General features: G+C 45.9%; 1 protein-coding gene and 1 long non-coding RNA gene across 4 annotated transcripts in view; one reads left to right on the plus strand and one right to left on the minus strand.

Moving 5' to 3' along the window:
• The window catches only part of LOC130291697 (uncharacterized), a 61541-nt gene extending 36499 nt beyond the window's left edge, over positions 1-25042 (plus strand). Inside the window, exon 4 of the long non-coding RNA XR_008848005.1 lies at positions 24725-25042. This is a non-coding gene — a long non-coding RNA (uncharacterized LOC130291697). The remainder of the gene's footprint in view (positions 1-24724) is intronic.
• LOC130291690 (uncharacterized) overlaps positions 1-27858 on the minus strand; it is a 111353-nt gene that overhangs the window by 12783 nt on the left and 70712 nt on the right. Inside the window, exon 1 of one of the 3 annotated variants that reach the window (XM_056540803.1) lies at positions 24607-24625. The exons of the other annotated variants lie outside the window; for them this stretch is intronic. The gene's annotated coding sequence lies outside the window, so the exon portion shown is untranslated. Of the gene's footprint in view, positions 1-24606; positions 24626-27858 lie in introns of those variants that run through there. 3 annotated transcript variants of the gene reach the window in all.

The following is a 27858-nucleotide window of genomic DNA, read 5'->3' on the forward strand; positions in this document are numbered from 1 at the left end:
GAACTAATTTATGCAGTAAAAGTCAGCAACTGCTGAGCTGAGAAGTTTGTGACGAATCGAATTTACTGTAAATTCGCTCATCTCTACCTGGTACACATATTACGGGTCGGGATAGGAGGTCGGGATAGGAGGTCGGGATACGAGGACGGGATACGAGGAAGGGATACGAGGAAGGGATACGAGGACGGGATACGAGGGCGGGATACGAGGACGGGATACGAGGGCGGGATACGAGGACGGGATACGAGGACGGGATAGGATGTCGTGATAGGAGGTCGTGATAGGAGGTCGAGATAGGAGGACGAGATGGGAGGATGGGATAGGAGGACGAGATAGGAGGCCAGGATAGGAGGTCGAGATAGGAGGACGGGATAGGAAGTCGAGATATGAGGACGGGATAGGAGGTCAGGATAGGAGGTCGGGATAAGAGGTCGAGATAGGAGGTCGGGATAGATGGACTGGATAGGAGGACGGGATAGGAGGTCGAGATAGGAGGTCGAGATAGGAGGACGGGATAGGAGCTCGGGATAGGAGGTCAAGATAGGAGGAAGTGATAGGAGGTCAGGATAGATGGACTGGATAGGATGACAGGATAGGAGGACGGGATAGGAGGTCGAGATAGGAGGTCGAGATAGGAGGACGGGATAGGAGGACAGGATAGGAGGTCGAGATAGGAGGACGGGATAGGAGGACAGGATAGGAGGTCGAGATAGGAGGTCGAGATATGAGGACGAGATAGGAGGACAGGATAGGAGGTCGTAATAGGAGGTCGAGATAGGAGGACGAGATAGGAGGTTGAAATAGGATGTCGAGATAGGAGGACGAGATAGGAGGACAGGATAGGAGGTCGAGATAGGAGGTCGAGATAGGAGGTCGGGATAGGAGGACGGGATAGGAGGTCGGTATAGGAGGTCGGGATAGGAGGACGGGATAGGAGGACGGGCTATGAGGATGGGATAAGAGGTCAGGATATGAGGACAAGATGTGAGGATGGCATATGAGGTCGAGATAGGATGACGGGATAGGAGATCGGGATAGGAGGTCGGGATATGACAACAATATGAAGGACAGGATGTGAAGTCAAAAGCTTCCTCCTTTGTTTATTTTCCTCCCCAACAAGGATTAGGAAGGAAAAACCGCCGGGTACTCAGCTAGTTATATATATATATATAAGACTCAACGTGTGTGTGTGTATATATGTATGTACGTATGTGTGTGTGTGTGTATGTATGTGTGTATGTTCCACAAAAACTTCCAAGCGGCTAAAGATATTAACATGAAACTTGGCCACATGTTACTTATATGTCAACAACAAACATATGATAGGTGATTTAACCCTTACTCACCCCCATTTGCCAGGGGCGGGGTTTATGTTTAAAGTCCTATACAAGTCTATGGAAAATATATGTTACTGCATAACTTCCAAATGGCTGGAGATATTTCGATAATACTTGGTCACATGTTACTTATATGTCCACTTAAAATATAGGATAGTTAATTTAACCCTTAACTACCCCCATTTGTTTAAAGTCCCATGCAAATAAATGGAAAATGTATATTCTCACATAACTTCTGTACGGCTGGTGATATTTCAATACCTGGTACACATATTACAGGTTGGGATATGAGGACGGATGGGAGGTCGAGATATGAGGTCAAGATAGGAGGACGGGATGGTCGGGATAGGAGGTCGAGTTAGGAGGTCTGCATATGAGGACGGAATATGAGGTGGAGATAGGAGGTGGAGATAGGAGGGGGAGATAGGAGGACGGGATAGGAGGACGGGATAGGAGGTCGAGATAGGAGGTTGAGATAGGAGGATGGGATAGAAGGACGGGATAGAAGGATGGGATAGGAGGACGGGATAGGAGGACGGGATAGGAGGTGAAGATAGGAGGATGGGATAGGAGGTCGAGATAGGAGGACGGGATAGGAGGTCGAGAAAGGAGGTCGGGATAGGAGGTCGGGATGGGAGGTCGGGATAGGAGATGGGGATAGGAGGACTAGATATGGATTGAGATAGGAGGATGGGATAGGAGGTCAAGATAAAAGGACGGGATAGGAGGTTGAGATAGGAGGACGGGATAGAAGGACGGGATAGGAGGTCGAGATAGGAGGTCGGTATAGGAGGTCGGGATAGGAGGTCGAGATAGGAGGTCGAGATAGGAGGACGGGATAGGAGGACGGGATAGGAGGACGGGATAGGAGGTCGAGATAGGAGGTTGAGATAGTAGGTCGAGATAGGAGGACGGGATAGGAAGTCGAGATAGGAGGACAGGATAGGAGGACTGGATAGGAGGTCGGGATAGGAGGTCGGGGTATGAGGACGGGATATGAGGACGGGATATGGGGTTGGGATATGACAACAATATATGGGGATGGGATTTGAAGTCAAAAGCTTCATCCTTTGTTGATTTTCTTCCCCAAAAGGATGAGGAAGTTAAAACCGGGCAACGCCGGGTACTCAGCTAGTATATATATATAAAACTCAATGTGTGTGTATGTATATATGTATGTATGTATGTAGGTATGTGTGTATGTTCCAGCACCACGTCCAAACGGCTAAAGATATTAACATGAAACTTGGCCCACATGTTACTTATATGTCAACAACAAACATAGGATAGATGATTTAACCCTTACTCACCCCCATTTGCCAGGGGCGGGGTTTATGTTTAAAGTCCCATACAAGTCAATGGGAAATATGTGTTACTGCATAACTTCCAAACGGCTGGAGATATTTCGATAATACTTGGTCACGTTACTTATATATCCACTTAAAATATAGGACAGTTCATTTAACCCTTAACTACCCCCATTTGTGAGGGTCGGGGTTTTAGTTTAATGTCCCATGCAAATCAATGGAAAATGTATGTTATCATGTAACTTCCATTTGGCTATAGATATTTCAATACCTGGTACACATATTACGGGTCGGGATTTGAGGACGGGATAGGAGGACGGGATAGGAGGTCGGGATAGGAGGTCGGGATAGGAGGACGGGATAGGAGGACGGGATAGGAGGACAGGATAGGAGGTCGGGATAGGAGGTCGGGATAGGAGGTCGGGATAGGAGGACGGGATAGTAGGTCAGGATAGTAGGTCAGGATAGTAGGTAAGGATATGAGAACGGGATAGGAGGTCGAGATATGAGGACGGGATAGGAGGTCGAGATAGGAGGTCGGGATAGATGGACTGGATAGGAGGAAGGGATAGGAGGTCGGGATAGTAGGTCGAGATAGTAGGTCAAGATAGGAGGTCGAGATAGGAGGTCGAGATAGGAGGTCGAGATAGGAGGAAGGGATAAGAGGTCGGGATAGGAGGAAAGGATAGGAGGTCGGGATAGGAGGTCTGGATCAGAGGTCGGGATAGGAGGTCGCGATAGGAGGACGGGATAGGAGATATAAGGACGGGATAGGAGGTCGGGATAGGAGGTCGGGATAGGAGGTCGGGATAGGAGGTCGAGATAGGAGGTTGAGATAGGAGGTCGGGATAGGAGGTCGGGATAGGAAGTCAGGATATGAGAACAGGATATGGGGTTGGGATATGACAACAATATATGAGGACGGGATATGAAGTCAAAAGCTTCCTCCTTTGTTTATTTTCCTCCCCAACAAGGATTACGAAGGAAAAACCGGGCAACGCCGGGTACTCAGCTAGTGTGACATAAAGTAAAGTGCAAGAAGTACACAAAATATAAACTATGGGCGAGATTTATCAAAACCTGTGCAAAGGAAAAGTTCCCCAGTTGCCCATAGCAACCAATCAGATTGCTTCAAGCAATCTGATTGGTTGCTATGGGCAAATGGGCAACTTTTCTACTGGAAAGGTTTTGATAAATCTTCCCATATGTATTAATTTTGAGAACAGAATGAAAGGTGAATCTTTGACCAAAACAAGCCAGACCTTTCATTTACAGTACAATGTCCAACCTAAGGAAAGAATAAAAGTAAAGAGAGGAAATACACAGGCAGGTACAAGCTGTCGTGATATAGCTAGGGGCCCCATGAACACCCTGTGAACTTGACTTGGAGAAAATTCACTGTAGTTGGCCAAGTTTAGCTAAACGTTATTGGCTTCTTCACTTAAATGGATCATTAATATTAAAACTCATCTCTAATCCATAGTATAGATGATAAGTATCTGATCAATGGGGGTCCAACTGCTGAGGCCCCCACCGATTACAAGAACAGGGATCTTTGGTCCTTGAGTGGCAGCATGCATACTTGTCTACCACTCCATTCTCTCTCCATTGGACTTCTGCAGTGGGATACCAGTGGAAAGGTGATAAGGTTTAATCTTGGGACAACCCCTTTAACATACATGATTTGTTTAGTTAAACATGTGTGTACTTACAGTAGAAGGGGAGATTAGCAGCTGCCAGTCGGTGCCCTTAAAATTTTCGTTCTTGTCACCTTAGACCCCCAATGACCAACAATGACAATACATCTTTCAACTGATGGGGTCCCATAGGTCACCCTTAGGTCACGTGGTCACTGGTACCTCACTGGGTTACAATCACATGACAACAGGTCTTGAAGGCATAAAACATTTTATATACAATACACTATATAAGAAGCATAGAAGCAGATATACAAAGGAACAGGTGCAGGGGTGGCCCAGGGGTCACTGTATGGAGGCTGCCTGACAGGGCAGCAAGGGTACTGGGGTGCAACTCCTGTACTGGGCCACCACACCAGCCTTCGAGGAAAAAGGTCCTAGTAGGTCTAGAGAGAGTCTACGCTAAGATGGGCAAGAGTGCGGAGCAGCAGAACTCCCTCTTACCTAGACTAGGCCTCCAACATCTTGTTATGTTTGAAACAGAAGTCCCCGTGAAGTTATGGAGATACCCTGGTCATCTTACTAAATTTAAGATCTTTCATTTTTCACAAGGCCTCTGAAAAATGAAAGAAGCGATCTGATTGGATGCTATGGGCAACTCAGCAACTTTTCCTTTGCACAGGTTTTGATGAATCTACCACTATGTTCCTTAACCATTCATTCCCAGCCTTACACATTACATCCAGTTTCAATTAACCCCAATACCCATATTTGGTACCCCATTAAGCTAGTTCCTGCACTCAGTTAATGCCCATGGTTCAAAGGCTTTCTTAATTACCAATTGACCTACATTTGTCAATCATGAGCAAAGTTTAACCAGAACACTGTAACACTCCGTCCCACCCCGGGACTTGAACCACTGCACAGTCTCCCATCTACTGTACTGCCGAGACCCTCCTGCTTATCATACAGTTATACATACCATGAGATCCCCATAGATCACAATGGGCCTATTGGTTTCAACAGGCAAAAATCACAGAGTTAATGCACTAGCCCATTAGTTCCCTATGCCATAAAAGAAGGGAGGGCTCAATATTCGCAAATATGCGCATACATTTTTGCATATGCGCATAAATGTTCGCATAAATTTTCGTATATGCACATAGAAAAAGTGAATATAATGAATATGTGAATTTCACAAATATATACCGAATATTCGTTCATATATTTGTGAAATATCGCAAATTCGAATATGGCCTATGCCGCTCATCACTAGTGCCAACTGATTCTGCCTGCTCTGGACTGAATATTTCTGGCCAGAGATTCCATATTCTGAACCTAGCCTAACCCTTTCACTGCTTTAGTCTTTCAGAGATGCAGATATTTATCCTTTCACTTTCCCAAACCCCACGAGGGATGCAGACATTAACACCTTAAGGACCAAGGGCATACCTGTGCGCCCTGGTCTCGCTCCTGTGCTATAACGCGGGGTATGGGCTGACCCCGTGTCATCGCCAGGTGGTCCCAGTGGCTATTAGCCCGGAATTAAGCTGTGGTGGCCCAGTACAGAAGTTGCACCCCTGTACCCTAGCTGCCCTGTCAGGTAGCCTCCATACAGTGTCCCCCTGGGCCCCCTGCACCTGTTCCCCTTGTTCCTGTACTTCTATGCCTATGTTATGCTGTGTATTGTATATAAAAGTATTATGCCTTTAAGAACAGTTGACATGTAATTAACCTGTTGTCATGTGATTGTAACCCAGTAAGGTATCAGTGACCATGTGACCTAAGGGTGACCTATTGGACCCCTCCTAGTCTCCCCCATATAAGTCCTGGGTGGAGCTAGCTCTCTTATCTTATGCTCTTTCTGCTTAGCTGACTTGCAAGCCCTAGGTGTGTGTCCGGAGTCCAGAGGAGGCCTAAAGTCAGTCAAGCAGCCAGGATTCTCAAGTCCATTGCCCCACAGGTCAAGTCAAAGCCTGGTAAGATACAGAAGGGGTTAAGTCAGTCATAGTCTGTCATAGTCAGGTCAGTTCAAGTCATCCTGTCTCAAGTCAGCGTGGCCTGCATCCAAATTGTCCAAGTCCACTATAAATCCCAGCAAGCCCTAAGGTCTCAGAAGTCACTGGTCACCTCTGTGGACCTAGCCAAGCTGTATAGACTGTTACATATGTCTGACTTAGTAAAGCTGCCGTTGTTCTGTAACTTGGCGTCTGAGTCATTATTTTCCCCCGTGCCTGGCCCAGGATCCAGCGGTATACCTTTGGGTGGTGTAGAGGATAAACTATGCCCTGGCATCATGAATACAAGGGGTTAATACCATCTGCCCCTAGGATAATTCCATCTGCCCTCATCACACCCTCACCACAAACCCCTTAGACTAAAACGTCTAAAACGAAAGTAAACCATCCCCGGCAGCTCAGTCGGGCTGTTGCGGACCGCCGCGGTGAAATCATGGCATTACTTAAAGCTGAATGGACGGGGGAGGGTCCCTACCTGCCTCCATCTCCTTCCGATCGGTGCTCGGCTGCTCCATACCTGAGATCCAGGCTGGAGCAGCAGAGCACCGATAACACTGATCAATGCTATGCTATGGCCCTACAGGGACAAAAAATGGTGTAAAAGTAGTTAAAAAAAAAAAAGTTAATAAATGTGATTCAACTCCTTCCCTAATAAAAGTTTCAATCACACCCCTTTTCCCATTTAAAGGGGTATTCCAGGAATAAACTTTTTTTTTTATATATCACCTGGCTCCAGAAAGTTAAACAGATTTGTAAATGACATCTATTAAAAAATCTTAATCCTTCCAATAATTATCAGCTGCTGAAGTTGAGTTGTTCTTTTCTGTCTGGCAACAGTGCTCTCTGCTGACATCTCTGCTTGTCTCGGGAACTGCACAGAGAAGAAGAGGTTTGCTATGGGGATTTGCTTCTATCCCGGACAGTTCCCGAAACACGTGTCATCAGAGAGCACTTAGACAGAAAACAGCAACTCAACTTCAACAGCTTATAAGTACTGAAAGGATTAAGAATTTTTAATAGAAGTAATTTACAAATCTGTTTAACTTTCTGGAGCCTGTTGATATATAAAATATATTTTTTTCCTGGATAACCCCTTTAAAAAAAAAAAGTATGTAAACATAAATGAACATAGGCATATGTGGTATCGCCGCATGCGTAAATATCCGAACTATAAAAATATAACATTAATTAAACCGTACCGTCAATGGCGTATACGTAAAAAAAATCCAAAGTCCATTTTGTATACCCTAATAAAATGTATAAAAAGCGATCAAAATGTCCCATCAAAACCAAAATTGTAAGGATAAAAACTTCAGATCACGGTGCAAAAAATGAGCCTCATACATCCCCATGTGCAGAAAATAAAAAAGTTATAAGGGTCAGAAGATGACAATTTTAAGTAGTGAACTAAAATAAAACCTACATAAATGAGGTATTCTTGTAACCATATGGACCTACAAAATAAAGAAAAGGTGTCATTTCTACTGAAAAGTGCACTGTGTAGAATCGGAAGCCCCCAAAAGTTACAAAATGGCGGGTGTTTTTTGTTTTCTTTGTTCAATTATGCCCCATTAATATTTTTTTTCTGGTTTCGCCGTAGGTTTTGTGGTGAAATGATTGATGTCATTACAAAGTAAAATTGGTGGCGCAAAAAATAAAAATAAATAAAAAGAAAACCCTTATATGGATCTGTAGGTGGAAAATTGAAAGCGTTATGATTTTTAGAAAGTGAGGAAGAAAAGGCAAAAGTGCAACAATGAAAAATGGCCCAGTCCTTAAAGGGTTAACCCTTTCTCTGCAATAAGCCACTAAGCATACTAGTATTTTACTTCTTCTCTGTGCTAGACCACCAGGGTTGGAGACATTCACCCCTTCACTGCCCTAGACCACAGGTATGGTGCCATAAACCAATTTAAGGGGTAATCCAGGGATAGAAATAGCACCACCTATGTCCTCAGGTTGTGTGTGGTACTACAACCTGGATCTATGCACCTCAATGGAACTGAGCTGCAATACCGCACACAATCTAAGGACAGTGGTGCTGTTTTTGAAAGGAAAAAAGCTTGGTTCTTTCCCTGGATAACCCCTTTAAAGGGGTTCTCCGGTGCTTACACATCTTTTCCCCTATCCAAAGGATAGGGGATAAGATGCCTGATCGCGGGAGTCGGATCGCAGGAGTCTTTCCCCCCTGATCTTGCACGGGGCACCCCGTTTGTAATCAGTCCCCGGAACGTGTTCGCTCCGGGTCTGATTACCGGCGGCCACACAGCCGGCGGCGTGTGACGTCCCGCTTTCCGCCCCCGTGTGATGTCAGGCTCCGCCCCTCAATGCAAGCCTACGGGAGGGGGCGTGACAGCTATCACGCCCCCTCCCATAGACTTGCATTGAGGGGCGGAGCGTGACGTCACACGGGGGCGGAGGTGTGACGTCACACACCGCCGGCCCAGTGGTCGTCGGTAATCAGACCCGGAGCGAACACGCTCCGGGGACTGATTACAAACGGGGTGCCGCTTGCAACATCCCGGGGGTCCCCAGCGGCGGGACTCCCGCGATCAGGCATCTTATCCCCTATCCTTTGGATAGGGGAAAAGATGTGTAAGCACCGGAGTACCCCTTTAACTATCCCTGCTCATATTAGCTGACTATCTGGTGTTTTTCACCAGTTTGGTTTTGATAAATCTCCCAGACTATTGTGGATAACATTTCCATGTGAGACTTTAAAGAAATATTAATACATTTGTATAATGGGTGTTGAAATATGAACATACTGAGGACATAATCGTAACTGAACTCTGCAACACTGGTGTCCGCTTCACACTTAGTAACCACTAGATGGCAATATTGTAAAGAGGCAGAGGTAGTGCTTTCCAAACTTTTCACGTAGGTGACACCCTATTAGGAGATACATAGTTCTGTCATACAATCTTCGCTGTACCCCATTGTGCGTCCTATGACGTAATGTGCGTCCACTAATTCCACTTAACCCATTGTGCGTCCTATGATGTAATACCAGTATTAGCATTACAAATGTGGCTGCTACCCCTCTGTGCCATTTCATCACTCCCTTTACCACCTACTGTGCCATTTCATGTCCCCCTTTTATCACCCCCTGTGCCATTTCATTCCCCCCTTTATCACCCCTGTACAATTTTATCCCTCCCCCTTTATTTATACATTTATAAGGGGGGGGGGGATTTATTTATACATTAAAGGGGTATGCCACTGCCCCAGCGTTCAGAACATTTTGTCCTGAAATGTTGTGCGGGCTGCTGGGGTCATGAAGTCAGGACCACGCCCCACCTGATGTCACGTCACGCCCCCTCAATGCAAGTTTATGGGAGGGGGCGTGGCACGCCCCCTCCCATAAACTTGCATTGAGGGGGCGTGGCCTGAAGTCACGAGGGGTGTGGCCGTGAGGCACAATAGCTGCCCCTCCTACAAGAAGTCAGTATAATAGTTGGGCTATACAAGCGTCAGTAATAAAATAAGAACAAACAAATGCAGTCGTTGTCAGCACATAGTCCAGCAGCTGGGTACATGCACCATGAGCTGTTACACAAACCAACAAATCCCCGCGCAACCCCCACCCACCGGTAGCCCCCAAAGTATAAATGTGCATCAATCCATCAGACAAGGCAGTAGGATATGAACTATCTACAGAGGCATCTAGAATCAGCCACGGGAGCCACATATTATCACATTTCTTATGGCATTTACAACTCAAAAAGAAAGCCTGGTAAAGGGGGACGTATTCCTTAAAGGGGTACTCCACTGGAAAACATTATATATATATATTTTTTTTAAATCAACTGGTGCCAGAAAGTTAAACATATTTGTAAATTACTTCTATTAAAAAATCTTAATCCTTCCAGTCATTTTTAGCTGCTATTTGCTCCACAGGAAGTTCTTATCTTTTTTTAATTTCCTTCCTGTCTGACCACAGTGCTCTCTGCTGACACCTCTGTCCATTTTAGGAACTGTCCAGAGTAGGAAAAAATTTCCAAAGCAAACCTCTCCTGCTCTGGAAAGTTCCTAAAATGAACAGAGGTGTCAGCAGAGAGCACTGTGGTCAGACAGAAAAGAAATTCAGAAAGAAAAGAACTTCCTGTGGAGCATATAGCAGCTGATAAGTACTGGAAGGATTAAGATTTTCTATTAGAAGTAATTTACAAATATGTTAAACTTTCTGGCTTCAGTTGATAAAAATTTTTTTTTTTCAGTGGAGTACCCCTTTAACTAAACGAATACACCTTGAGATCAGGGGGTTCACCATGTCCTTCCAAGTCATTGCTACTATATTTCGGGCACAGAAAAGAAGGAATCGAATGAGCAGACGCCTATGGGCTCCTGTCTCCACCTCATTGATAAGCCCCAGTAGGCAAACTTCAGGGGAGAAATGGAAACTCAAGGTGGTCAGCTAGGAACTGTATAACGTCCCTCCAGAACCGGGCCACACACAAACAACTCCAGACAGCATGCAAGAAAGTCCTTTTATCAGCTTAGCAGTTAAAGGGTTATTCCAGGCCAAAACTTTATATATCATAAATATATATCAACTGGCTCCGGAAAGTAAAACAGATTTGTAAATGACTTCTATTAAAAAATCTTAATCCTTCCAATAGTTATTAGCTTCTGAAGTTGAGTTGTTGTTTTCTGTCTAACTGCTCTCTGATGACTCACGTCCCGGGAGCTGTGCAGTTCCTATGGGGATATTCTCCCATCATGCACAGCTCCCGGGACGTGACATCATCATTCAGCAGTTAGACAAACAACTTCAGAAGCTAATAACTATTGGAAGGATTAAGATTTTTTTAATAGAAGTAATTTACAAATCTGTTTAACATTTCCGGAGCCAGTTGATATATATAAAAAAAGGTTTTGCCTGGAATACCCCTTTAAAGCAGCGGTTACAGGAGGAAACACCTACGTTTAAATGGGCGCTCTCATTAAAACACATTTTTGCTATTGAACTCCTTATGGTGGATACAAATTCATTCTAATTTACTTTGTTAAAAAAAAGTTTTTTTATGTTTTCTTCGTGTTTAAAAAAGTTGCCACTAGGTGTCTCCCTACTTGTCCAGAGTTGTGATAATGTGAGAAAAGACGTTGTAGAGGCGCTGCTGATTTCGAATTGGATGTAACAAACCAAAACCAGAGATGCAGAAGTACAAAACACTGGAAAGCTTATAAAACAAATGGGTCCCTCTTTCCTTCTGGAGAGAGAGTTCTGGTTTGGCATTAATCCCGATTAGCTTTTTATATCCCGTAACTGGAGCTAAGCTGATACCAGGGAACATCGCCTGAGAAGGTGATGTAATGAGCTGATTTGCATATTCCTCTACCCAGAAGGCCTGCGGAGTGCTTAGTGGCCCTTGAAAGTTCCGTCACATCAGGAGTGGTGAACTCTCCCTGAGTTAAATACTCATCCCGTATATATATATATATATATATATATATATATATATATATGTATTTTTATATATAAGTATGCTTCATGTATTTATGTCCCTACATGTTTTCACCTCCTATACACCTGCTGGTTGCCCATATGACTATATATAGGATTTTAGCATCCCTCTCTTATTATCCCTCTCTATTATGGCTCATCACATCTTTCTCTATAGGTATTATATTGCTTTATAGTACATTTTGAGTATCATGGTAATATACCACTTTGTTCTTCTTATTACCAGCACTTTGTATTGCCTCCTGTATATACCGTTCACATTATTGTCTCCTATACCATTCCCCATCTCGCACACACTCCGGTGTCCAGCGTCATTAGCTGGTTATGTCACCATGCACCCCCCATATACTCCATGCACTCCCCTATGTCATATATTCAGTGCTGCACATACATCCCAGTACAGTTAGTTTATTATGACATTGCTGCCGAACTGCTGCCAGCGATCACTGGCGCCACGCATAGCTCCCAACTGCAGATGCCGGTGCTCACAGTCAGCGGTGACAGTCTAGCTTTCTCCTGCCCGGGTCTCCCATCTGATGACTGGGCACCTGTAGTCACGTGACGGCCGCTCCATAGCATCCACTGGCCCAATGTTTTATTCTGCTTTTTATTTCAATCCCACCTATTATTGATAAATTATTCATGCATCCTCCTATTTCTTATCATAACTAAGTGTATTTTTACTATTGATGTTTAATTTGTACTGTTTTAATTATATACCATGTGATGAGTGTTTCCCACCAGGGTGTTGGCGCCTTTTTGTACTTATTTAAAGTCTGACTGTATCTATACTGATCTGAAGAAGGGGGTGGCTCCCCCAAAACGCTTTATATCTTTTTATATCTTTTTATTTAAATAAACCTTCCAGTGTTTTGTACTTCTGCATCTCTGGTTTACATCCAATGCGGAATCAGCAGCGCCTCTACAAGGTCTTTTCTCACGTTATTTCTAGTCTTCATCCAGGACTGGTTCTCCCTCTCCTGCAACCTCAGGCCTAGCTGCAGTTCCAGCTTCAATTGCCTCAACTTGCTCTAAGGTGAGCAGCCACTACCTAGGGGTCACACTCCACTTGCCCGTATTGCTCTGAATACTCAAACGGTATCACATGAGGCTCCCCCTCCGGTGTCCCTCTCTTTTTTCCTCCCCTATTAGCTACTCTCCAGTGCACATTTCCCCCCATCTTTTGCACAGACTTTGGACTCCTGCTGGCCTGGCAGAAGTCCAAACTCAGGAAATGCTGGGGGGGAGGGGGGTGCAGCCTTATCCAATCATAGCTCTTCTCACACACTGAACTGCTCTGGTCTGTGTGTAGCAGAGTGAGGGAGGAAGTTCTCCCCTGTAAGGCTTCAGATAATGTCACGCCTGCTGGGGAACACCCCTTCCCAGTTTGTGAATCTGACTGAGCAGAAAAAAATACAGAGCAATATCAAGTTAGAAAACTAAAAAATAATAAAAGTAAAGGCAGGGGGTGGTATATCATGATGGGGACAGTGAACTGGGAGGATTATAAAATTTTACAAGATTATGAGAGGTACTCTTCAAGTTTCACAGGGGTGTAGTAAAGTCAAAGAACAAAACGGGACTGTATCAGGAGATCCCTGGCACTGACCACAGTTGGATTATATGTCTTTTTCCACCTCCTATCATTGTTCTGAGCTAAGGGTAGATAAATCCCACTTGGAAAAAGGCAATAGCAAAGGAACTCGGCCCTGTGGACTGTAGGTGTGCATAGGTAAGTATGAGTAAGTGGTTTGAACAGGTCTGTGGTGCCCAAGAGCAGTTCGTCCTTAGAAAACTCGGGGATCACAAGAAGGGTTTTTAACCACATCCCTCAAATGAAGGTAGTGGAAAAGGGTGGACCGCGGTACATTGAATTAAGATTGCATTTCAGTAAAGGATGAGCAGGGTAAGGTATGGTCATCCCCAAACAAATGCACCGCAAATTTAACCCGTGACTGCTCCAAAAGCCAGCAGATGGCGGCCAGCAAATTCCGGAGGTGAAGCAAGTGAGGGTTCGCCCACAGTGGGGCCCTCAGGGAGACTATAGGGTAAGGAAAAAGCTTAGACACCCCAGACCAGACCCCAGACACTGTTTTAACTGGGAGCAAGGAAGAAGGAGCAGAAGGAAACGTATACAGCGCATTGGTGAGGCTCTCATAGGACCCCATGAGGGCCCCAGCAAGGGTAATCGCCACAATAGACAGATCAATATCTATCCACCAGGCCACATACACCAACTGAGACGCTAGAAAATAGTGGTACAAAGCAACAAGACATCTTGTTGCTTTGGTACCTGGAGGAGAGCCAGACTAAGTGTGGAAGGTTTGACTTGCCAATAGAAGGATCTCAGCACACTGTTCAGCCTCTGAAAGTAACGGTTAGAGTGAGTGACCTGGGCCAGTAGATCTGAGTGAGCCATCCGCATCGGCCAAATATATCAGGGTATCATCAACGTACATGGAAACTTTCTGAGGAATGCCCTGAATAGAGGATGTTGCCCTGATAGCAGCAGCCAAGGGCTCAACTGCTAGGGCAAATAAATGGGGTGAGAGGGGGCAACCCTGACAAGTCCGCCGTCCAAAGGGTAAGGGAACAGAGACATTCAGGTTAGTGCGTATGCGAGCACTAGGCCTATCGTAGAGTAAACACACCCATGAGCAAAATTGAGGCCTAACTTTTAATGTTCGCAGCAGGGTCCACAAATATTGCCACTCCATGGAATTAAAACTCTTATAAACATTGAGGCTCAGCACAAACTCAGGAGAATCATCGAGACCAGAAGCGGCAACATTCAGGGGGAGCCGCTGTACATTTATATCAGTGGCTCTTCCCGGCATAAACCTGGTTTGGTCAGGATGGACAATGGAGATGACAACCTTGTTGAGTCTCGTGGCCAAACTTTTTGACAGGATCTTAATATCAAAATTTAGAAGGGAAATAGGTCTGTACGAGTCCAGGCTTCAGGAGAACCACAATGAGTACCTCCCTTAACTCCTTAACGACGCAGAACATATATAATACAGTGTCTGGCAGTATTATATTCAGAGGGCGCAGTGTCTGGCAGTATTATATTCAGAGGGCGCAGTGTCTGGCAGTATTATAATCTGAGGCCGTAGTGTGTGATAGTATTATATTCAGAGGGCGCAGTGTGTGGCAGTATTATATTCAGAGGGTGCAGTGTGTGGCAGTATTATATTCAGAGGGTGCAGTGTGTGGTAGTATTATAATCTGAGGCCATAGTGTGTGGCAGTATTATATTCAGAGGGTGCAGTGTGTGGCAGTAATACATTCAGAGGGTGCGGTGTGTGGCAGTATTATATTCAGAGGGTGCAGTGTGTGGCAGTATTATATTCAGAGGGTGCAGTGTGTGGCAGTAATACATTCAGAGGGCGCAATGTGTGGCAGTATTATATTCAGAGGGTGCAGTGTGTGGCAGTATTATATTCAGAGGGTGCAGTGTGTGGTAGTATTATAATCTGAGGCCATAGTGTGTGGCAGTATTATATTCAGAGGGTGCAGTGTGTGGCAGTAATACATTCAGAGGGTGCGGTGTGTGGCAGTAATATATTCAGAGGGTGCCGTGTGTGGTAGTGTTATATTCAGAGGGTGCAGTGTGTGGCAGTCATCACTTGTTTATTTACTTAGGTTGTAAAACAGATAATTGTATTATTTTATCTACGCTATATATTTTACACAACAGTGACATTTAAGTATGGCTTACAAATGCTCTTCATACGTCCATAAAAAAATGCCCATGGGTGGTGCATATCAGTATGGGTGGTGCAATTTGGTATGGGTGGGGTACATTGGCATGGGTGTGGCCTGCCTTGTGGGGGAGAATGTTAGGGGCCTCCTCAGTAGGTCTTGCAGGGGGCCTCCAAATTTATTGTTACCCCACTGCGTCTACCAGGAGATTTTGGAGCACTTCATGCTTCCTTTCCTTTTACGTTGCATTAATGAAATTCAATGGACTTTTGCACAATATTCACATTTTTCGAGTTTCACCTGTACATACCAGAGATAGTGCTAGATAACAAATTGGTGAGCAGGAGTGGCGCCACCCTTGTTCCACAATTTGTTATCTAGCACTTTCTCTGGTATGTATAACTATACCTGGCCTCTTGTTGACATACTCTGCTTATATTATATATAGAGGAAGTAGACATCAGCTATTCCCTGTACATTAGTTCTATACAAGTTATATGTGTGAGCAGGTCGTGTTGCCCTCTTGTCTGTCTCCCCAGTGGGAGTTTTTCCTTGTGGTTTTTATAATTGTCTGTAACGTCCTTTGATTTTAAAATGATGCAATAGAATGACTCCATAGTTTTCTTGTGTGACCCTCTAAAAGTAGCAAAATTGCGATTTTCTTTACCATGAAAGGTGTGTTTACAAACCACAATTGGTCGCACAAACAGTCCTCATATGGGTCTGTGGATGGAAAAATAAGAGAGTTATGGCGAAGCGAGGAGGAAAAAACAAAAATACATAAATGAAGCTGGCTGTGTCCTTAAGGGGCTGAATATAATTTTTATTAGTTTTTCACAATGTTAACAGAAACAAAGTAAAAAGCCAAAGAAAGTCATCATAATGAGAACTAATTTCAACCTATATCTCTATTGTGTCCCTATTGTGTTGATCTAGAGGAAGGCAAAAAAATAAATAAACATATGAGGCTAACGCCAATTGCCCCATACTAGGGTGAAAATACCTTCCCGCCTCCAAATATTGCCCTGGAGCAACGTTCTGTCCCTATAGATCTATTATCCATAATCTGTAATGTTATTTCTCTCCAGAAATGTATCCAGACCCCTCCTGATCTCTTTTATTGTACTCACCATGACCACTTCCTCCGGGAGAGAATTCCACAGTCTCACTGCTCTTACAGTGAAGAACCCCCGTCTTGCTGGTGTAGAAACCTACTTTCCTAGAGGATGCCCCTTTGTTATAGATACAGTGGTCCCTCAACAATATTTATTGGTTCCAGGACGACCATTATATGTTGAAATCATAACTCTATGGAAACCTGGTAATTGGTTCTTAAAGGAGTAGTCCAGTGGTGAACCCAGTGGTGAACAACTTATCCCCTATCCTAAGGATAGGGGATAAGTTTGAGATCGCGGGGGGTCCGACCGCTGGGGCTCCCTGCGATCTCCTGTATGGAGCCCTGACAGCCCGCGGGAAGGGGGCTTGTCGACCTCCGCACGAAGCGGCGGTCGACACGCCCCCTCAATACAACTTCGGCAATCTCCGGCTCTGCCATAGAGATGTATTGAGGGGGCGTGTCGGCCGCAGCTTCGTGCGGAGGTCGACACCTGCTATCTGGCCGGAGAGCCTGGCCCCTGTACAGAGAGATCGCAGGGGGCCCCAGCGGTCGGACCCCCTGCGATCTAAAACTTATCCCCTATCCTTAGGATAGGGGATCATTTTTTCACCACTGGACTACCCCTTTAAGCCCCCATAATGCCATCTGAAAATAAGAAAAAGTGAGGATTAAACAAAAAATAAGTAGACAACTAATATAGATAAAGCAAATCCTTACATATAAAAGTAAGAAATCACTGTCTATGTAGAGGACAGGAGCTTCTTCAGGGTCCTGTACAGTACACACAGTGTTCCAAAAACAATAAAATGGGGCCGCTCTCACCTGGTGTCCAAAGGAGCAGCTAACCCTGGCACAGGTAATGAGTACTGTAGGGGGCGCTACCAGACACCAGTCAGTGCATACACTTCAGTAATACAGGGGTTTTACCAGTGAATGCCCATTCTGATTGGTCGGTTCTTCTGGCCATTGACACGTTTCACAGATCTGGACTCTCTGTGGCATTGTATGGTGAGTCTGGTTTCAAGTTACAATGGTCCAGAATAGACAATTGTATGTAGAAACTATTGTATGTTGAGGCCGTTGTAAGTAGAGGGACCACTGTACAGTACTGGGTGTAAGTAGGTCAGGGGAGAGATCTCTGTACTGCCCCCTGATATATTTATACATAGTTATTAGATCGTCTGTCTTCTAAACCAAATAACCCTAATTTTGACCATCTTTCTGGGTACTGATCAGCGGTGTTTTAACACAGGGAGCCCAAACTCTGATAAAGTCCTCGTGTGACCTATTTTCCCAGATTACCAATTCCTCCATGCAACACAGGCCATTCACTCTAATCACTTGGCTGGGATAGGTTATTTTGCAGAGTGATTAAATGAGTAGTCAGGTCAGACCTCTTGGATCAGAAAAAAAGAGCTTGGCCCCCCCAAAGGAGTATGAGAGGGGCAGTTAATGGAATAGTGGGCCCATAAGTTGTTTTATAGTAGCCAAAACTGAATCCCAAAAGGATTTCATGGTTAGGCATGTCAGCCACAAGTGGGAAAAGCTACCAGGGGAGCCACCACAACACCAGCAGAGATTACTATCCAGTATGTTAAGTTTATAAAGCCAATACAGTGATCCCTCAACTTACAATGGCCTCAACATACAATAATTTCAACATACAATGGTCTTTTCTGGACCATTGTAAGTTGAAACCAGACTCAACATACAATGTACAGACAATCCAGATCTGTGAAACGTGTCAATGGCTGGAAGAACCGACCAATCAGAATGGGCATTTCACTGGTAAAACCCCTGTATTACTGAAGTGCATGCACTGACTGGTGTCTGGTAGCGCCCCCTACAGTACAGGGAGGTATTACATGTTCTGTACACTTTACCTGTACCAGGGTTAGCTGCTCCTCTGGACACCAGGTGAGGGCGTCTCCATGTTACTTTTTTAGGAAACTGCGTGTACTGTACAGGACACCAAAGAAGCTCCTGTCCTCTACATAGACCAGTGTTTCCCAAACAGGGTGCCCCCAGCTGTTGCAAAACTACAACTCCCAGCATGCCCGGACAGCCAAAGGCTGTCCGGGCATGCTGGGAGTTATAGTTTTGCAACAGCTGGAGGCTCCATGCTTGGGAAACACTGACTTAGACAGTGATTTACAGCTCCCAGCAGATCTATATTACTTTTATATGTAAGGATTTGCTTTATCTGTATTAGCTATACTTATTTTTCTTTAATTCTCACTTTTTCCTATTTTTTTTAATGATATTTTGGTGCCTTTAGAACCAATTATCAGGTTTCCATAGAGTTCTGGTCTCAACATACAATGGTTTCAACATATAAAAATGGCTGTCCTGGAACCAATTAATATTGTAACTTGAGGGATCACTGTATCCAGTTGTAAACCAGCGGATTAGTAGTTTAAAGGCGTTTTCCTGTATTTACATTTATCTAGAAAAACCAGAAGATTTTTTTTTATAATTGTCTAATTTTTAGTTCTGGAATAAAAAAAAACACCCAGTTCCTTTTCCCATGCATGAATGTACGGTGCATCCCATCCAGGGCCGGCACCACCAATAGGTGGGATAGGCAGCTGCCTAGAGTGCTCTCTTGATGGGGGCGCTGCTCCGTCTGCTGCGGCAAAAAAAGGGTATTGTATGCTCACAGTCCTTTGGCTGGCAGGAGAGTGCAACGCAGCTCCCCTCACTCAGCTCCCTTCAATTCCTGTTAGGCGCGCAAGAGCAAACCCCCCTAAATCCTTGCACCAGCCCTGATCCCGCGTATAGCCCATCTGAAGTAAAGCATGAAGTCGTTTCCCGTGTTCATATAATGTATTCTGATTGTCTCCAGGGGCAGCTATGAGGAACATAATATTTCCATGGTTACATTTCTTTATCTTTCATCTGTTCTATTTGCTGAAACAATATTAGATATTGACCAATGGGTGAGTCTTTAGAAACCTTTATACCTTCAAATGTAACTAAAGTAAAGTGGTACTTTCACTTTCTCTGCCCATTGGATCACTCGTCTCAGCAATTTCTGCCCATTGGTTCCCTGTATCCATTCTGACCGACACGATGGCTGTTGTCCCTGTGGTCGCTGCTCTCTCAGGTACTTCCTCAGTTCTTAAAGGGTACCTCTCATCAAAGAAACTTTTGATATATTTTAGATGAATGAATGTTGAATAACTTGCCAATAGCATGTTAATGAGAAATATGCTTCTTTCTATTGTATTTTTCCCGATCAGTCCCGTCAGCAAGCATTTCTGACTCATGCTGGAGTCCTAAACACTCAGAGCTGCCAGCCTGCTTTGTTCACAGCCAAACAGGCTGTGAACAGAGCAGGCTGGCAGCTCTGAGTGTTCTCCTTTGTGAACAAAGCAGACTGGCAGCTCGTAGTGTTTAGGACTCCAGCATGAGTCTGAAATGCTTGCTGCCAGGACTGGTAGGGAGACCCCTAGTGGTCATTTCTTCAAAGTGGAAAATTAAATAGAAAGAAGCATATTTTTTTTATAATAAGCAATTGTAAAGTTATTCTGCATACATTAATCTATATATTAATAATATATCAAAAGTTTTTTTGATGAGAGGTACCCTTTAAGAAGATTAGTGCATATTATTTGATGAAAACATCTTCTGCAACCCTAATTAATTTTATTTGCTTATTAGCTATTGATAGTTACAGCGGAGAGACCAGCGAGGGAGTCGAGTATAACCTGGATTTTCAAGGTGGAAAGGTTAGGATCAGGTTCCATAGGAGGATTCCACAGAGGTCTTTAATGGGTGCAGTGATAGATGCAGTGAGCTCTGCAGTGACATCGGTGAGTAGGAAATAGGCCATAGTATGTTTGTAAGTGTGTCAATAATTTGCCCTATTGGCCTCCAATATTGGGCAAATGCTTCCCTGCTTCCCAACATAATAAATTAGGTCAATGACTGACCCTGTGGAGGTAACATAGGCGAACCTTACTAGAATGTCTATGAGTAGGGAAGAGTGAATCGAATCTACCAAATCCGAATTCGCTACGAATTTCAGGAAAAATTAGATTTGCAATGAATGTGAATATCGCCGCAATTCTATCGCACAAATTGCTTCATTAAACTCCAGGTCCAAGCTCCAGGGCATCTAAAATGGCGGATCCACATGTGAGGACATGGGGCAAGGAATCCTGGGAAGGCAGGAACAAGGGTAGGCGGGATGACCCTGAATCACATGCAGGATGCAGCCTATCAGCAGCACGTCACCCCTGTGATGTCACAGCTATATATAATTGGCAGCCATATTGCAGCTAGTCACTTCATCCTTTCACTGCAGAGAGATAGATAGGGACAGACAGCGCTGAGTGTTACACAGAAAAGCTTTTTCCAGCAGTGATTTACCTCCTAGTCAAGTCAGCGTTCTGTTAGACAGAGAGCAGTTTGTTTTTAACAGAAAAGCATTCTTACTGCAGCGATCCACCTCCCAGTCACTGTCTACAGCGTTCTACTATATAGAGGATCAGAGAGCAGTGTTGTAACGGGATATGGTGGTGGATCCACTGGGCCTGTGTGGATGATGACTCTAAGGTGCCGTTGGTTTTCACCAGAGCACCTCAAAGCGGGATGGTCTTGCTGCGGTAGGCGGCACCCAGGTTGCTACCCCTGGCACGACTCGTCCACACAGGTAGCTGGGAGGTGGCCTGGCACAGAAGGAGGCTGGCAGGGCATGGCAAGATGGCAGTAGGTCAGGGCAGGTAACACAGGTGTAGGGGAGGTAAGGTAGCAAGGAACAGGTACACGCTAGCAGGGATACAGGACTTTCACTATGGCACAAGGTAACCAAAGATACAGCAGGGAACAAAGGGAGGAACTGATTTATAAGGACAGGAGACAGGTGTAGACACTTGATAAATTGTGCACTGGCCCTTTAAGTGAAAGAGCTCCAGCACGCGTGTGCGCCCTAGGAGGCGGGGGCACGCGTGCCGGGGCTGCGAGGACATGAAGAGACGGAAGATGAGGGAGGTGAGTGACGGGCTGGGATTCGCATGCTGGCATGTTCCGCGATGCGAATCCCAGCCCCACCGGCAGCGGGGACATAAGCAGAGAGTGCTCACGCCTGGCGGGTCCGGCCAGAGTGCAGGTGTTACAAGTGTGTTGTACAGAAGAACAGCAGCGATTCAGCTCAAGCATAAATCCTGCCAAGAAGCAGTGATAGGGAAGGGAGTGAGTTTGAGTGCAATTTTGGCTGTAGTACTGGTGTGTACTGCTGGTGTTGCGCACAAAAACTTTTTTAAGCATATTGTAGCGCATTTTTCTGCCCTCAGAAGTGCATACCACATACGTACATCTAAGTGTTGTACCATTTTAATCCTGATAAAGTCTCAAGGGCTTAGATACTGTGAAAATACAGTCAAAAGTACTCACTGTCTGGTGTTGTACACCAAAACATTTTTAAGCGTACTGTAGCGCATTTTTCTGCCCTCATAAGTGCATACCACATACGTACATCTAAGTGTTTTACCATTTTGTTCCTGATAAAGTCTTAAGGGCCTAGGTACTGTGAAAGGCCAGCCAAAAGTACACACCTGCTGCTGTTCTAGACAAATACTGTTTTAAGCTTAGTGAAGCGTATTGTACTCCCCTCATATACGCAAAAAGTATGTCAGGCAGAGAAGTGCCAGGACATGCACAGAGGAGTGGCAGAGGCCTAAATTCATCAGGCGCAGGCACAGGTGGCAGCAGACTAGGGGCGAGTGGCAGAATGAGTCACAGCGAGAGGTCTGATCTCCCGGTGTCAGCTAGCGGACACAACCTCAGTTGGCATGGCCCGGGAGCAGTCCCTGTACAGAAGTTTCTAATGTTGTGGATTCAGCTCCACTATTCAGTGAGGATGATCTAATAGAGGACAGTCAGTAGCTACTGCCCAGCCAAGAAGTGGAGGAGACATCCGCCACTTCCTCTGCTAGGCGGGCAAGTAGTGATGAGTGTAACACCAATCTTCAATCTAAATTTGAAAATTCATCTTTTTATCTTAGGGATTGTGAAGCCCTATGGTCTCCTCATGCTGCTGGGACATTACCTAAACATTTTTATGGTAGCACTAGCTACCATAAATCTTCAATTTAAATTTGAAAATTCATCTTTTAAGCTTAGGGATTGTGAGACCCTATGGTCTCCTCATGCTGCCGCCAACTCCAGGCTGTGTCATTCAGCCACTATTTGGTCTCCTCTTGCTGCCGCCAATTCCAGGCTGTGTAATTCTGCCAGATTATGGTCTCCTCATGCTGCTGCCACCTCTAGGCTCTGTCATTGTGCTGCCATGTGACTCCTTGTTAGATGGGGTTTTGTGGTCATACAGTATTAGTTCAAAGTAAACAACGGGACATTAAATTTGGGAATCTAATATAAATCTTAAATTTATAAAAATCGATGTAATCTTTTCAAGACTGACGCCCTGTGGTCGCTGACGTCATATTACCTGTGGAATTATCCCAAGAATCGAATGAAACAGCTTGGAGTGATAACAATGAACAATAACTGATTAAATGAAACATTTGCACTTTCACAGTCAGGGGGGGCGTTTAGAGGCAGGGGCTGAAACATGTGGTATCTCGCCTGGCGGAGGACCGCCAGCTTGATGCTCACCAGAATGGGTAATCCCAAAAAATTTTTTATAAATATAAATTTAATTAAATAAAAATTACATAAAAAATCTGCCACATCCAGACGCTCTGCGACAGTGATTCTAATAGCGATACCTCTAATCTGCATGTCATACTGAATAATAGTATTATTTCACTAACACAGCACACTCCCTATGCGTGTTAGGACAAGGCAAAGTGTTCTACACCCCATTGAGACTCTCTGTAGGCCAGAATTAGCAATTTTTAATAGCGATTCGCCGCAAATAAATTCTGGACAAACCGATTTTTTTCGGAAAATCCTGCAAATCGTCCGAATCGATTTTTTCAGAAATTCACTCATCTCTATCTATGAGGCATGTGGAGCTCAGTTCTACTATTGAACTCAATCGATTCCACTATTCGGTGCTTACCGTATTTTTTGCCCTGTAGGCATGTAAAACGCACCCAATTTTAAAGGTGCAAAATCTAGAAAAAAAAGTTTCTGAACCCAGCCGTCGGCTGTCCAGGCATGCTGGGAGTTGTAGTTTTGCAACATCTGGAGGTCCGCAGGTTGAAGACCACTGGTATAGGAGGTAGTACTCACGTGTTCCCACTGCTCCGGACCCGTCACCGCTCGTCACCGCTGCCCTGGATGTCGCTCCATCGCTGTCGCCCGCGTCCCCGTGGTGTCCCCAACGCTCCGGACGTCTTCTTCCCCGGGATCCACGCTCTCCATCGCCGTCATCACGTCGCTACGCACGCCGCTCCTATTGGATGATGGGACGGCGTGCGTGACGACGTGATGAAGTCGAAGGAGAGCGCCGGCCATGCAGGGGATCCCGGCCCGGAGCAGACACCGAGGAGGCAGGTAAGGTCCCTCCTGGTGTCCTGTAAGCTGTTTGGGACGCCGCGATTTCACTGCGGCGGTCCTGAACAGCCCGACTGAGCAGCCGGGTTAGTGTCACTTTCGCTTCAGACGCGGCGGTCACCTTTGATCGCCGCGTCTGAAGGGTTAATACAGGGCATCACAGCGGTCGGTGATGTCCTGTATTAGCTGCGGGTCCCGGCCGTTGATGGCAGCAGGGACCCGATAGGTGTGTATTCGCCGTATAAGACGCACCAACTTCCCCCCCCCCCCCCCCCCCCAGTTTTGGGGAAGTAAAAGTGCGTCTTATACGGCGAAAAATACGGTACTTGGTAACTCGATATTTGTATAGTTCGCTTACAAAAAGGTATAAACACACCCTGGAAATTACAAACTGTGGTAAATGGAACCCGGGAATAAAAATGTTAAAGCCATACCTACTCTCTGAGGTGTCCCTTAACATTCTCTGGCCCCAGTGTGAAATCTGTAGAACTAATGGAGTTCTGTTATGAGGCAGAGGCTCCTTCTGGTCTACTAGGCCTTAATGCAACCGTTACCTCAGCGCCCCTGTAGCTACATCTCTGCCTTCTTCAGTGCAGCAAGCGATGCCAGGGGGCGTCTACAGCCACAAGTCTTCTTTCTTTTATGATCTAACAAATTTTCTTATGTTTCCAGGTATGGCAGTGGATCAGAGGGGATTCTTCTCCTCCTCCTTCTCGTCCTCAGATTATAATTGAAACCTATCAGCCAGATGGAACATATCAAAGACTTCTTATTGATCCTGACATGCTGAAGTAAAGAAAGTCCGTGAGAAGCTTCACATTTCCAATGAGAAAACCCCTGCTACTCTACACCTAGAGTTCCCCTTTACACTTAACCAATCCAAAATGAAAACATGCTGTGTTGTAAGGATTATTATGCCATTACCCTAATGATGATATTTCTCTTCACATTTTCTGATATCTCAACAAATAAAATGTTTCATGTTTGTGGTGTCCCGGTAAAGGACCTTGTCCTGTCCCTTTGTCTAAAGTCCCCTCAGCTAGAGTTACTCCATTCATATAGGGCTCTCCTGCAGGGCTTGCCCTTGGTCGCCTCATGTAAAGTATGTAAAGTGTGTTTATATATATTTATTGTATAGAAAATATATGCACAGGACCTTAGTGGTCACATGATGAGCGGTTGAAATGTATAATAGCTTAAGGACCTTAGAGGTCATGACTAGGGGATATTATAACTGCTATGGCCTACCTTTTCCCATAACCACCACCAACCACTTCCCTCCATGACCCCTTACCTTAAAACATGACAAGACCAGGTGTTGGTGTAAACAGGCCACAGCAGCCCCTTTTAATAAATATCAACCATTTATAACATTGTGAACAACAATTGTATGAACGTCATGCATAAACAATAAAACATTTAACCATAGAAATGTCCCTATCACAGGAGGAGGACCTGAAGGCACTATTACCCAACTTCTTCTGGGGCCTCACTTGCCCCTAGCCGCGAGTCGCCTGCACAGGGTCACCGTTTGTGAGGCCCCCAAACCGTCCTGGGACCCATGTCCCCCTGATGACTTCTCCATCGGGCTGGGAACCGCTCCCAGCCAACCTCCACACTCTCTCCCATCTCCATCATGCCATACACAGGTGCCTCCAGGTCCCACTCCTGCCCCCGCCACAACGGTGGCAAGTGACCCCCCTCACTTTTCCCCGTTCCTCCACAAACCAAGGGCTCAGGCCACCGCCTCCTTAATCTCCAAAAGCCACAAGTCCATGCCAAACACATTGAGATGGACACCATCCTTATCCATGAACTCGGGAGCTCCGCCTTCCAGATCCCGGTGGCGTACTACCAGGCCCCCATTCCGTGCCACAAACTTGCTGACAACCTTATTAATCTTAACCCTGGCTCTGTTTAAGGCAACAACCGAGCGGGCCTGCCGCCACTTGCGCCTCGCCACCATTTCCGACCAGACGACTACCAGGCCGGGGAAGGAGGACCACAACCTCAAAAGGTCCAATTTAACGTCCCGAATCAAGTCCCGGGACCCCCGAACCCTCAAATCATTACCCCCAAGATGAATCACTATAACATCGGGAGCCCTATCCAGCTGGACAAAAAATTGTACCCTCGCCAACAACTCGGCCCACCTCATCCCACTCTTTCCCAACCAATGAACCTGCCCTTCAGTGCCAGCTAACCCCAATTGGCGACCAGCCGGCCGCACACCAGCCCGCACCCCACCCCGCACCACATAAGAGTGCCCGATGATCCATATCAATCTCGGGCCGGCATCTGTTTCAACAAAGAAAAATACAATACAAACAACAGCACACAAACACATGCATTACACCAAATGAGGACGAACATACAATTGAAACCTTTCCGACTCCCACCTCCCAATCCGTCTAATAACCTCTGGACCCAGGCCCCACCGAGACGCCTCGGTGGCCGCTCCAATACGGAAGGAGTGAGAGCTGTATCCCTCCACCGCGCACCCAATCGCCGCCAAACATTTCCGAAAAACCCCAATAAACTGAAAACGCGACAAAAAACTGCCGTCCGCATGTATCAAAAGAGGACCCGCAACCCCCTCCCGCACCTCCAAAAATGCAGTATAACAAAAAACCTGATCCGTCTTTAAACGCCGCAAAAAACACGCAACACCCCATCGACAAGACAAACGTCCGAAAAAAGTAGACCCCCAACACGCTTACAACTAGGAGCCACCAGCTCAGAGATCCGAAAAACGTTAGCGCAAAAGCCATACGAAACAAACGACATTCGTAGTCTGAAAAACAAATCCCCACCAAAGCCGCCCCCCAACCGCCCAAAAAGCGGAAAAGTCACCGGGCGCCGCATATCCCTGGCCACCGCCCCCCTCCGGAACCCCCGCAGCGCTTGTCGCGCCAAAAACGACTAAGTCACGTCAGGCAGACCCCTAACCCGAAACCAAAAAGCCAGCGCCGACATCCGCCGACTAATACCCGACGGAGACACTCCCTCGCAAAACGCCCTACCAATGTAAAACAACAGAGCCGCCTCCCAGTCAGAGGAGACACCCGCAATGGACAACTTCCCCACCAATTTTTCCCAATCCGTCCACCAGCGCCGATATGACACCCAAGTTGCCTGGCTCACTGACCGACAGACTAAAGCAAGCGCCACTTCTAAACCAGTCGCCACAGCCATTCCGGGCACGGAACGCCGACCTCCTCTGCATTCGGCACCAGTTCCCGAAAGCGATCACACTGTAGGCGAGAGAGAGCGTCAGCCACAGAATTATCCACCCCAGGCACGTGCAACGCCACCACGTGGGAATTGAGTTCCAACACCCTCAACACCAAGTGCCGCAGCAGCATAACCACCGCCGTCTGGTTGTTTATGGCCAAGACCACTCCCATGTTGTCGCAATGAAAGCACACCTTCCTATTGCAAAACAACACGCCCCAAACCACCACCACCACAATCGGAAACAGTTCCAAGAAAGCGAGATTCCTAGTCAAACCCGACTCCCGCCAAACCACCGGCCATTGCCCCACACACCACTGACCGTGAAGGTAAGCCCCAAAACCGCAGCCTCCCGCCGCATCAGTATATAGGTCCAAATCCACACTAGACACCAACCTCCCCATTACCACTGACCGACCGTTGTACCGACCCAAAAAATCTTGCCATACCCCCAAGTCAGCCCACAAACCCGCCGAAAACCTCACATAGTGGTTAGCTTTAATGACGCCTGCCGTAGCCGCCGCCAAGCGCCGGCAAAAGACCCTCCCCATGGGCATGATCCGGCAAGCAAA

Source organism: Hyla sarda, chromosome 9, assembly GCF_029499605.1.
Source record: "Hyla sarda isolate aHylSar1 chromosome 9, aHylSar1.hap1, whole genome shotgun sequence".
NCBI classification, from domain to species: domain Eukaryota; kingdom Metazoa; phylum Chordata; class Amphibia; order Anura; family Hylidae; genus Hyla; species Hyla sarda.